We start from the raw sequence: 13172 nt of genomic DNA on the forward strand, positions 1-13172 counted from the left end.
AATATATTATAAATAATGTATAATAATATTATATACTTAGGTGTACTCTCTTACTCGTGGTCACAATACTCGGCGTGATTATCTTAACGCCGCATATCTACGCCAGTTCACTCTTAAAAGGATTGAAATTTTGGTAGTTTTTCTTTTTGAAAACAATTTTGTCGATGCCACACACTACAAACCAAGGCAATATTCAAAATTATCATATTTGTTTTTTCAGTGTTTTCTAAAGCCTTGTGGACATTTTTAAAACTTACTTACCGAGTCGGTTAACGTAGGTATATTATGTTTTATACACATTTTTAATTAATAACGATTTCCCCCCACCCCAGGAATTTCGATAATTTATGTCCATTCTCTTTACGGTAAATTTTCTAAAATATTTTGGTATACTACTTGTTAAAATTACTAAAAAAAAATTGTTTTATATTTAAACAATAGGATTTATTAAACTAGTTTAAACTAGTTTTTTAATCTTTTCAGTATTTATCAATGCCTTATAATTATTATTTGACGGTCAAATTATAATAACAACGAAATGTTTTTTTGTATCTGTTATTGTATAAGTTCAAATAAAATGATATCCAAAAAAATTTCAATTGAATTAATTGATTTTATTAGTTTTTTGTTATTCAGCTAGTCGGGCATTACGATTGGTGTTTCGAAGGATTTGTTTAATTAGAAAATATAAATTTAGCGTAATCACGTTTTTAATGATAACAACAAAATTCAAGGGGTGCCATCTACAAGATATCTAGAATGTAATAATTTAAACCTCCTTCGAGTATCAAATATTATGTATGCTACCATTTAAGTTTTAAAAATGTATAAACTCTAGAATTTCTAGCATGACAACATAAACAACAAACGTTTTCAATGAGAAAAAACTACAAATTCGCAATATTACATAATTATATTTTAAGAGTAAACTAGTGTGGGGTGGTTCAAAAGAATCATCCGGTACAAAAAATAATAACAATATTATTATTATGTCGAACGTTTGATATTATAATAATAATATTATCATATACTTAACCGTAAGCGAGCGCAGATTATGTTACGGTCGACGTCGATCGGTCGTTACTGTAATTCTGTGCGACAGCTAAAAAAATATATGTATTTATTAAAAAAAACACTCTATATATAAATGTATAGTATACCCAACACACACACACACACACAGTCACACGTCTTGTATGTGTCGTTATAACGTAACAATAATATTATTAAATACTTAATAATCATGTTAAAAAATTATACGACGGAAAAACCTATATAGATATACCTATATAGACATACCTATATGTATATATTTTTTTAAATCACCGTTTTAAGAGTCAATATTATACTTTATGCGTGCCCATTCTCGGTGCCAGTGTAATGTTGTTTCGTCTGTATGTATATATATATATAATATTTTGTACATATACATACATTATAATAGGCGGAGAATTATGGTATTTTTTTTTCTTATAACAATTTCTTAAACCGACTTGTGTTTGCGTGCGACTCCACGTGTCCAGCTAGTACGTGCCATCGGGTAACGTTATAAAAAAAAACAAAAAAAAATAACAATATCAATATTATTGTATCATATTTTATGTACTTTTTGTTTTGTTTCGTCTTGACTGTTTTTAAATTATTTATATTTTGTTTATTACAGCCACCGACGACATGTGGGTTATTGTGCGATTTGACTGACTTACAGACAAGTAAAAAAAATACATAACGACATTGATGATTTAGCGAATGTGTTTATCACAATATTAACGTGAAACAATAGTATGTATAAAATTAAATAATTACAAAATATCAGTAGTCATTTTGAACATTTTTTTTTAAACATTAAGTATATTATGTAGCTTTAAGTCTTGATGTCGATGGTTTGTAGATTATATGCTTTGTTATATTATCACAATTTTTAATTTTTTTAATTTGTACGCATAATTTTTGTATTGTATGTTATTTTTGTTTATGAACTCCAAACTTGTAAAACTATTTTGTCAGATAATAATTATTACTTCTTTGATCTGTTGTTCTAAAGTCGTTTTTACCCGTTTTGTAAAATATGTAATTAATAATAAATAATATTATAGTCAATACGACTAGACGTGAACAGTTAAGGGTAAGACTTGTGATTGTTTTTTTTTTTTTAATTTTAACAAAACTAAATTGGTTATGTCTGTTTGTTTGTTTTACGCACGAATTCAACTATGCCAAAATAGCAAACCACTCGCACAACATGTAACCTACAATTATTATTGTAATTATTTTGTTTTTTTTCCACCGTAGGCTCATGTTATTTGCTTACAGTACCTAGTGGGTATTGTTATTCGGATGTTATCACACACACACACACACACATCGCACAAGGGACACAGACTATAGATAGGTATATATTGTAATATATTATTTTACAAGTACACAGATCGGTAATGACGATTGTCAAAAAAAAAAAAACAACAACAACAATTTAGGAAAAACAATAAAAAACGCGGTCTGGTCCTTCCGCTCGTCCCTTTTTTTTTTTTTTTGGTATATTTTTTCCCTTTCGGTAAATTATTGCCGATTGATATTTTTTTTTCGGTTATCTTACATAGCCTCCTTATTCAACTGTGGCGGTGGTGCGGCGGTCACCCTAGCGGTATACTACATATAGTATATAATATTATTATAAGGCTGCGCCAGTCGATTACAATATATTTACAACCTTTTAAAAAACGCTAATGCACACGACAATGCGACAACAAAACTCAAAGGGCGGACACCCTTCGGCAACCCTCTGTCTTGGCACTCACGAATTACAAAACAAATATAATATGTTCTTATCGAATAACAAAAAATTACACGCCGTTAGAGATACCATCGTTTTTTTATGCGTCGCGTCCCGCCCAAATCCTTTATTATTATTATTTTTTTTTTTTACCCCAAGTATGTACTTTTTGGGTCTTAGATAATAATATTTTATTCACGATGGAATTCGACGGCCTTTTTTTTCATTTAATATTACATTGTATATTTTTTCTCACTTGTACAGTTACAAATTACCCAACGCAGTGGTGTTATATTATTATCTACCAATTTACACGCGTTAAGGGTAGTACCTACCACCAAAGTCGAGGGTAGATCATCAGCTGTTCGACAGAGAAAATATTTTTTGGTATTTCCGGTGAACACATAGGTCATGGGTACTCGGTTAACGGAAAAAAACTTAAAACCGTCAAATACAAAAAAAAAACAATTGTCTTCGTTTCTTAATCGAAATTAGAAATTAAATTTGATCCGTTTATAACAAAACTATAAATTCACGTTTAAATACCTTCACTGGGTCGTGCTATACATAATAGTACATACGTTACACTAATATTATTGGTCGAATAACAGATTATAAAAAATAAATTAATAAATTAAAAAAAAAAACCACCAAACTTCGGGAAAGTTGCAATTCTAATCCGACCCGTTCAACCCGTTTATTTATATATGAGTTAGTTAACATGTTTTGTAACCAAATTTGTACGACCATTCTCTAAAATATTATGTTCGATAAAAACAAACCGCTGGTCGTTGAAAAGTATAAATAATATAACGACTGATAGTTGATTTAACAAAATAGTTTTAATTCAGCCACATAAAACTAGACACTAGCACAACTGTGTTTATTATTCGAGTTTATAATACTATTCATAAATATCGCGGTTAGGTTAGGTCAATATAATTGGGTTTTAAACAATATTCCGGAAAAATAAACACAAAATATTATTTACCGGTAAAATGATTTACAAATAGTTTGTAGCAATACAAAATTACATTGATTTTCCAAGATTTTGCTCACTAATTAAAAAAGATTAAATCATAGTTTTAGTGCGATAAGTCAAGATTTAAAAAAAAAAACCTGTAAAATCTATAAAAACCTATGTTTCCACTATCATCAATGCAGGTTTTGTATACACTTTAAAAATATCTTGAACAGGCTTTATAATACATGTTTTTTTTGTTTAGAAAAATTAAAAAATGTATAAAATAAAATAATAATGATTTTAATCATGCGAGATCTGCCACATAATTGCAACAAATTAATTTTCAAAGACAATAATAGCCCAAGTGTTGGGCTAAAACGAATTATTCTTTCTAAATGAGTGGAATATTTTATTATAAAATTGAGTTAAAACCTAGGTATGAAGTTTTTAACTTTTCCAAGTCAACCTAATAAAGCTAATTAAAAACAGCGAAATTCAAAAAGTCATATTCGTTAAGATGGGGGAAGGGGGGAGGTTCGGTAGATATATTTTTAACTATCTTTACTTCCTAGAGATTTATAATAGATTTTCCATGTGATTTTTAACCGCTCTTCTACCGCTTGTGTATAAGGAGGACCGTTTCGCCCAACTAGACAAGTTAAGTAAATCAATTGGCATTTCGGTCGTCGTATCTAAATCCAAAACACATCATAATATTAGTGTACAAAACGTTATTTGAACTCCACCGGGTCGTTGTGCAAAAAACAGCACTCAGACCTTTCACAAGTGTCTGTGTAGTGTTTATACATTGTATATATTGTATAAGACTTGGTGGTAATGACAGTCGACCGAAATAGCGCAGAATGTGAACAAAAGCAAGTTTCGAAAACTTGTCAGTATTTATTGACGGGCGGAAATGGGCGAAAGTAACAAATCAATAACACACCAGCCAAACGCAGTGCACAAATACATGTAGGTACAAAGATACGATTTAATTACTTTAACAGAGCCGTCTCGCTGATCCGTAAAATCCAAAGCGCATATAAAATAAAATAGTTCATATTTTAGTATTTGTTGTGTTTTTCTTGTAGGTCGCTCAACCGTGCGGAATATGGAAATCATAACCTAACTTTTGATAATATGACTTGGTTTGAAATAGAAGTGTTTCTTTCTTAACTCTTGTCTTTCGCCCACATAAAACATAGTATTTGTAAAGCCATTAAGTTAAATATGAAAAAAATGGTTCACCACGGAATTTTTCACTATTCAAGTGATCTTGTGTAATTTTGTAAAAACAAAATATGTACATAATTATAAAAAGTAAACCTATAAAAATGTAGGCATTCGTTTATTGCTTGTCTAAAATTTAAATTTAATTTAATAAATTCTATTTCAGAATATAGTTTTTTAGATATATTTTGTACAAATATTGCCTATCTTTTGCCCCTAATAAGTATCAATTTTTTATGGGTTTACTAGGAGTTAGGCCTAATCAATCGACAACATTTTAAATGCAAAAAAAAGGACTAAAATTGTATTTTTTGCATTAGAGTAGATACGGTTAGGGTTGATCGACCGTCTATACGATTATTTATTGCCGTTGTTACCCGAATTTTTTAATTAAAACTATTTTCAAATACCTGTCGACTGTTGATTGGCACTTACGTGGAGCAACCTAGAAATTTATAACGGTCAAATGGTAATTTCTCTCCTTTTTTTTTTGGGGGGGGGGGGGTTGTTTCCTAAATAAAAACCAACACATGTGTTAAAATTTTACCAATCCGTTGTGGAAATAATTTACAATATCAATAGCAATACCTTGTTTGTCGGTTTGGCCTGTACAAACAATATATTAATACATTATACGGTGCGTTTGCGCATTCCGTATACACCTTCTCTCCTGGCCGTGTGAACTTGCAACGGGAGAGGAGAACCAGGAGGGGAGAACCAAGACGGGCTACATAATATACAGACCAAAGTCACGCGCCATTAAAGGACTTGAAAACTTCCAGACAAATCGAATCCAATATGTTTACCCGGGGGCTGATTTTTCTCTTACACTTGTCTTTTCCCTTATCCCTCGCTCTCCCCCATCCCCTTTCCGACGACTATCGTTTACTCTGCCGTTGTTCCACGACATCCATCAATCCTTCTTCTCCTCTCCCTTCCAGCCCCGTCGAAAATACTCAATTTGTATATAACGTGCACGACTGCGATTTACACACACACACATTGGAACGTTATCCTGTGTTAAACCGAGCACAACAACCACTCGCCGGTGCACTTCATTGGGTCCCACCGACTTGGGCGTTATCACAAATCGGAAAATCGAACAGCTACATAATGTTGTCGAAAATAACCAGCACCCCTCCCCAAGATACAGTGTATGCTTATCGAATATAACCGCGTAAGACATATACACACCTAATAATATAAAATATATTAATATTGTTATACATATTTATATTTATTATGTATGTCTATATGTACAGTACATATTATTATTATTATAGCCGATACACCGCGGGTACACCTATCGTTTTGTGTGTTGTGCACAACCGATAAGACACTAGCCGACCGAAAGGGGTTGACTGCAGAGTTTACAACTTGTGTTATAAATATTGTTATTGTCCGGACTGCGCAAAGGGTTCTGGTGGTTTTACAAGGCGTCTAATATAATGACGATAACGACCCGCCGCCGGTGACGTTAGAGACCATTATATTGCTGCCTAAATAATATAAATTATACATACACACAAACAGGAAGTGTACCCACTGAGGTGGGGTCGCACACCACCCTCGATTGGTTAATAGAAATTAGCGAGAGTGCCGTTGCATTTAATTACCGCGCGAATCCACACTATATATTACCCACCGTGTTCACCCTTAGCTAAAGCATACACAGCCCACCCCCTTTTCCCTTCTGTATCTGTCACCCTCCCCCTCTCTGCGCTCTCTCTCGAACTCTCCCATCCTTACTTGCTGGCCCTCGTCATTATTGCCAACGTTGTTTTTTGACGAATCATCAGAACGATGATAGTTTACCTTAAGTGTTTCTACAATAACCACCGATATAATATTATGTTCATTAACATATTGCTAATTATAATACTGTTATTTACAATTTGGATTGGATTCAATTTTAACGGAACAATACGCAGAGCGAATGTATTATTTTATAAGGTTAAGGGTGTTTGAAATATTATTTTATTAGGTATATAAAACCGTTAGTAATAAGTTGCTCAAGTTTTTTCTAGATCTATACTTTTTTCAAATTTTTATGGGGACCTGTTGGTAACATGATTTCCCCTTCTTAATTCATTTGATGTATATTTTTTTTACACAAGTCATAAACTATTGTCATTGTAAATTATTTCTACAACATATTGGTAAAATTTTAACACATGTGTTGGTTTTTATTTAGGAAACACCCCCCCCCCCCCAAAAAAAAAAGGGAGAGAAATTACCATTTGACCGTTGTAAATTTCTAGGTTGCTCCACGTAAGTGCCAATCAACAGTCGATAGGTATTTGAAAATGGTTTTAATTAAAAAATTCGGGTAACAACGGCAACAAATAATTGTATAGACGGTCGATCAACCCTAACCGTCTCTACACTAAAGCAAAAAATAAAATTTTAGTCCTTTTTTTGCATTTAAAATGTCGTTTCGGTCGATTAGGCCTACATTCGTACATTTTGGGATTAGATGCAGTATCATGTTAAGGATATATTCATTAATTGTTTCCGGGGATGTTCACATAGGTCTACCTAGGAATAACTATAAGTAACTGAAAATGATAAAATCACTTTTAAATAAACGTTAATCTGTGCACAGTAGTGATAAAAATATCGACAAAACCGTTTTAAAGACAGTAATGTGCTTAAAATTGTAGGTATTTTTTTTAGTATTAGACTTGATTGTCTATGTGTAATAATGAAATCTTTTTATGACATACTTGTTCCCTCTCACGAGCAACCTAGATTTAAAAAAAAATTAAGAGTATCCACTCTTCATGCAGATACATCAACACATGGATATTTTCTGATAATTAAATTATTATTTCCTATCTATAATCTTGTGATATACGATGAAAGTATAGTCTTAATTATATGTTCTGGCCAAACGTTTTTTTGTTAGTTTTATAATATCTGACCATAATCGATTTACTGGCATGTGAACTAGACAAAACTAAATTGGCGCTTAGCACAACATATTTGTATCGCTACTGCTTGTGGTATTGCTATATATGTTAGTTTTTTTGTGTGTAGCAAATTTCAGACAAGAAAATGATGAATTGTCTGTGGTTAGCTGCACCCCTGACCTTATACTGTGCCATAGGCTACTGCGTCCGCTTCGATTACAACCGACGGCACGCAAAGGACTTCAAAAAACAATTAAAAGAAAAACGTCGGAAAAACACGGAGGATTACAAGGTAAAAGAAACGATCCGCACACGGATGTGGGCCAAGCAAAAGGAATTATTTGAGTGGTCGTGCAAATTTTTCTTGCACTATAATGATGTACATATGGCCCTCATGCTTCTGTCTACGATTCTGTCGTTCCCGGACAACCACGTTCACGATGTGGCGCAAAAGACTTTTGGACCGTTTTTGGATAAATTGCCTCCCAGCTCCTTGAAAAGATTCCACGAATCCGTCATGATCCAGAGAAACTCCTTTAAAGCCATCAAATACAACGACACAACCCTGTACGATATACTTGACGGGTCTAACAAGTTATAAATGTTGAGATAAAAATCTGTGGCTTTCAATAGTGAGTACGTTCGTGAAGTATAAAATTAAGTACTCTTTCTTACTAAAATCGCTTAAAATTGTTTTTGTTTCAATATTAAAAAATTAGTGAAATTCACTAGGAAAACTATACTAATGTAAACTCTATTGTAATCACCATCAAGCTTAACATGCCTTTTAGCAAATTGCCCCTTGTTTGACAATATTGAATTCAAGCACTTGCATTGTTCGTAGTATAAGTAACGGTACAACAATTAACAATTAAACAGCTGAATTGACCTCACTTTAAAACACGTCAGTCCTAACTTTGCCATCATATAACATTATCACACAACATATTTAATTTTTACTTTGTCTATGCACGCATGAGTTTCTAGTATAACCCGACACATTACTATAATAGCGTGCATCTTACCTGGGTAGCTTCACAATTTGTGCTGTCGACCTTTAAATGTTGCTGATCAGCTTCATTAGCTGTTTCAAAAACAACACTCATTTTTTTTTTATTAAAAATAAATTTTCTTTATTTACAATCTATACAAAATATGTATAATCAGCAAGTCTGATGGCAGCGGTGCAATGACATAGTGTGTGAATAGGAAGGCTCTCAGCAGTGCCACCTGACCAGAAAAAACAACACTACTACAGCTATTATATAATTTATTATGTAACGCTATACAGCCTTATCAAATTCAGTGTATGTGTCGGACGAAAAGAGATAATCTAATATAATAATTGAATAATAAGTATTTATGTACTAAACTTGTTGTGTGGAAATAGGAATGTGTTTGCCATAGCCAAATGTGACTCGACTTAAGCGTCAAGACGGTTTACAAATTCGGTTTTCTAGTAATTAAACTAATATTTTGTATTATACAAATAAAATATAGTCGGTTAGGTTTTTCATTTTTTTTTTTTTGCTTAATTAGGTTCTCGTTTTGCCCGTTTTTCGTCGTCGGCTAATTATCCACTAATTAGTTAACGAATAATAGGTTTTTTTTTCTTATTTTGATTAGAAACGAATAATTATAATATATTAAACTAGAATGCGCCTTTCGAACGCGTTTTTAATGATTTTTTTATACCACGAAAATAACCAGTCTTGATGCGCAGTATTTTTTTTCTCTAATTTTCTTACCTATATTATATGTTCATTATATAATGGTATAATAAAATGGTGTTAAAAAGACATAAACATTGGATTTTGTTTTAGCTATAAAACTCTGTGCCGAAATCGCGTCCAAATTAATTACTGTCGGAATAAAACAAAAAAAAGAAGCATTTCCCTATTAAAAAAAAAAAAAAAAATGACCGCAGACTCTTGCCGGATTTGTATACCTAGCGTTTCACATAAATTATTCCGACTTGATATGATAATATCTCTTAAGCTGACACAAATACGACAGGGCGGCACGTCGCCGTCTAAGAAGACCGGATATACACGTTATGTATAATGTAATTAAGTGTATTTTATTGAAACCACGCTGTAGGGAAATACCCGAAAAAAAAATAATACTAATAATGACCGACCACAGAGTATAGGTATATATTATTATAATACCTAATACAAATATTTATGCGTTACATATTATGTCTTATGTCCATTGTTCACAGTTTCATTCGAGACACAATACAAAATACATACCTATTATGTAGACTATACTTAAAAGTAATTAATATTTAAAGGTAATACCGGAACTATAGATTAAACTGTAGGTACTATTAGCCGACAAGTTTGATTGGCGCCAACAGTAATACTTGTACACATTTTAATGCACACACAAAAAATCTATTAGTCTATTTTATTTACAGAATGTTTCGAGTCGTTTCGATAATGATAATAAATGTAAGCTGTTAACCAACACCAGCCCAGCTGAAACCGCTTTAAAAATATAATATAACATAATATCGTGGCCAACTATTCCAAGCGGTTGGCACATCAGAAGACGCTAAACGCGTTGATTGACCCTTATTTTTTTTATTCTTCTTTTGTCCAATATATATAGGCACTCATATATACTGTAAAACGAACCGTGGTGTATAATAAAATTCAATTTTTTTTTTCAACTACTACATCATATTATAAGGGTCGCGTTACGGTTCTAAACCTATTCGATTAAACCGTCCACCCTTTTTTTTCCACTGGTAAAGACACGGCGATCAAGGGTAGCATAAATGGTGGGGGGGGGGGTGCTTGAGAGGAGAGAAGGGTTGATTTGGTTCGCGAATTTGGGGAAATTAAAATAACTACACGGTGTCTAAGTTCAAAGAGGAACTTCACACACACACAGTGATGTGTTATTAGTAAAATAGCTTTCACGGCAATTACCGCGCCGACGTTTCCAGCCCCTTTAGCGGGGTTCGATTTTGAAATTCAATTTTTTTTTTTTTAATCCCTTTCCGGAATTTTTAATCAACCGACCGGGGTTGCGTTTATATTGGGAGACACGACCGGAATGCAACCGGCTATGGCACATTTATACACCGTGTGTTGTATTATAACATATTGCAAGACGTGCAGTATATTACATAAGTACAACAGTGCAAGGACGGTGAAATCCTACTGTTTTGGGTGCCCAACAGAACCGTGGTAGTATCACAGAATAGATTAGATTTAGTCTAGTCTGTGGTAGTGTGCTCAAACAGATTCATGCTATATAATATGACTATTTTACTACAATCTTGTGTTTTTTCCCGAACAATTCCTTGAGAATTCCCCGTGGCAGGGTCCTCTTCCTGCCCTATTCACGCCTGCTGGGAAAAGATCCATTGACAGATAATGTATTTACTATATAGTGACTGGAATACCTTTGTGCAATAAAATATTACACGCAGGCTCAGACTTAGACTTTGCCAAATGAAATGTATTTATATTTACAACGACAATTGGCAAGAAATTACAACAACACTTAAGGATAACCATAAGGATGTTCTTAAGAGTTAAGGATTAAAAAAATTGATAGATTAGGCTACTATTGAGGAAGGATTTTTTCAGACACCGTCTAATATAATATATTATATAGTTAGATAGATACATTGTAAGTTTAATAACGTGCAAGGCCGGCGCAGTCATTCGGTATCGGCCGTTGTTGTGCAGAGCCAATTGTGTGAAAAATTAAACAATATTACAAAACGGGGGTACATTGTGACCGGGACTTGGTGTGTATCATAAGCAAGTTGTGTGCACGGTTTAAAATTGATAAAAAAATAACTCAAAACGACAGCGGTTGTATTGTACGCGTTCGACCGGCCGAGAAACGATATTGTCGTTATATTGGTTAGGAAATTTACCGACGAGGGTAGTTGTGATAAAAATTAAACGGTACCTACCCGTTTGGTATGAGACACAAAGTCAATATATATAATATCACAAGAGAAAGTGCCAAAAAAAAAATATATATATATACAACCAAAGCGTTAAAATGCGGTTTAATGGCTCGCAAATCAGCGCTTTCGGCGGATTGACCAGATATTTACTTACATATATATATACTTTTTTTTTACAACAAAAAAAATCTTGGGCGGACGATTAAATCACAAAAATCGAAAAATACGATTTAAGTTCAAACGACCAAACGTACCGGAAACAGATTAAATTCAAGCCTAAGCACATAGTTACAAAATTAATTCAATTTAAACATAAAAATATATTTCAGTACTATCGAAAGCAAAACGTTTAGTTTTTAATAGATTTTTAGAAAATAACAATCAACACCTTTTATAAAATGTCAAGTAGATATTTTAATCGATTTAACTTATTTAATTAATTGTCAAACATAAATAAACTTCATGCATCTTTATGTATTTGATTAACTGAATGTAAAAATATACCTACTGTTAATAAAATATCAATAGCTTCAGTCGTCTCAACGCAATTATGAAATTGTAGCGGTTGTAAAGATGAGGTAAGGAAAACTTTACCGTGCGTGAACATTATATACTTACCCGAGGAAGTTACTAGTTTAAGGCTAACTTTCAGACAATAATGATTAATGTATTTTTTTTTATAGTAGTTATGTTCATATTATACAGATAGTATTAATAGAACTCTGCGGACTCGTTTTACCGACTTAACAAGAAATAGCATTAACGTTGTTCGCTAAAAAACTTGTAAAAAAGCTTCTTTTTTTTTAATTTTAACTTTGAAACGTCACAACTTAGTTATAAATCGAGGCAAAGCTTCCCGCCCCCTCTCCCAAAATGTTCTATATATAATAATAATGTTGCATTCTTGCACCGCCTGCGAGCAAACTGTCCAGCGTGGATCTGAAGTAAATTTAAAAAAAACAAGTAGAGTATAAATCAATACAAAAGAAGTTAGCAAAGTTGAGTCAAAGCACTTGTGTGTCAACTTGTGACCTAAGAATTGCTGTCGGCTAAAAAATTTATACACCGTTAAATCATACATATAATGCTAATTAATATGAGTTGTTTTTTATAGGTACGTTTAAATCCGTGCCGGGTGCGCCTTGACTGGCGTTTCTAAGAAATAATAACAATATAGGTACATATTTTGTGTCCAAGACGATTAATTCTCGCTGTATCTAAATGGCTTGGTCGTGTGCCTGAACGTGGTAATCACAATAACAATTTACAAGGCAAATATCCAATAATTGTTCTGCTATCTTTTGTTGTACTGTAATAATAATTATTAACGAGTGTGAGAGGGAGGAGGAGGGGTTG

This window comes from Adelges cooleyi, unplaced genomic scaffold (genome assembly GCF_023614345.1).
Source record: "Adelges cooleyi isolate 19-005CV unplaced genomic scaffold, UGA_ACOO_1.1 ACOO_flye_CR_arks_rails_tigmint_CR_PRNA_247, whole genome shotgun sequence".
NCBI classification, from domain to species: Eukaryota; Metazoa; Arthropoda; class Insecta; order Hemiptera; family Adelgidae; genus Adelges; species Adelges cooleyi.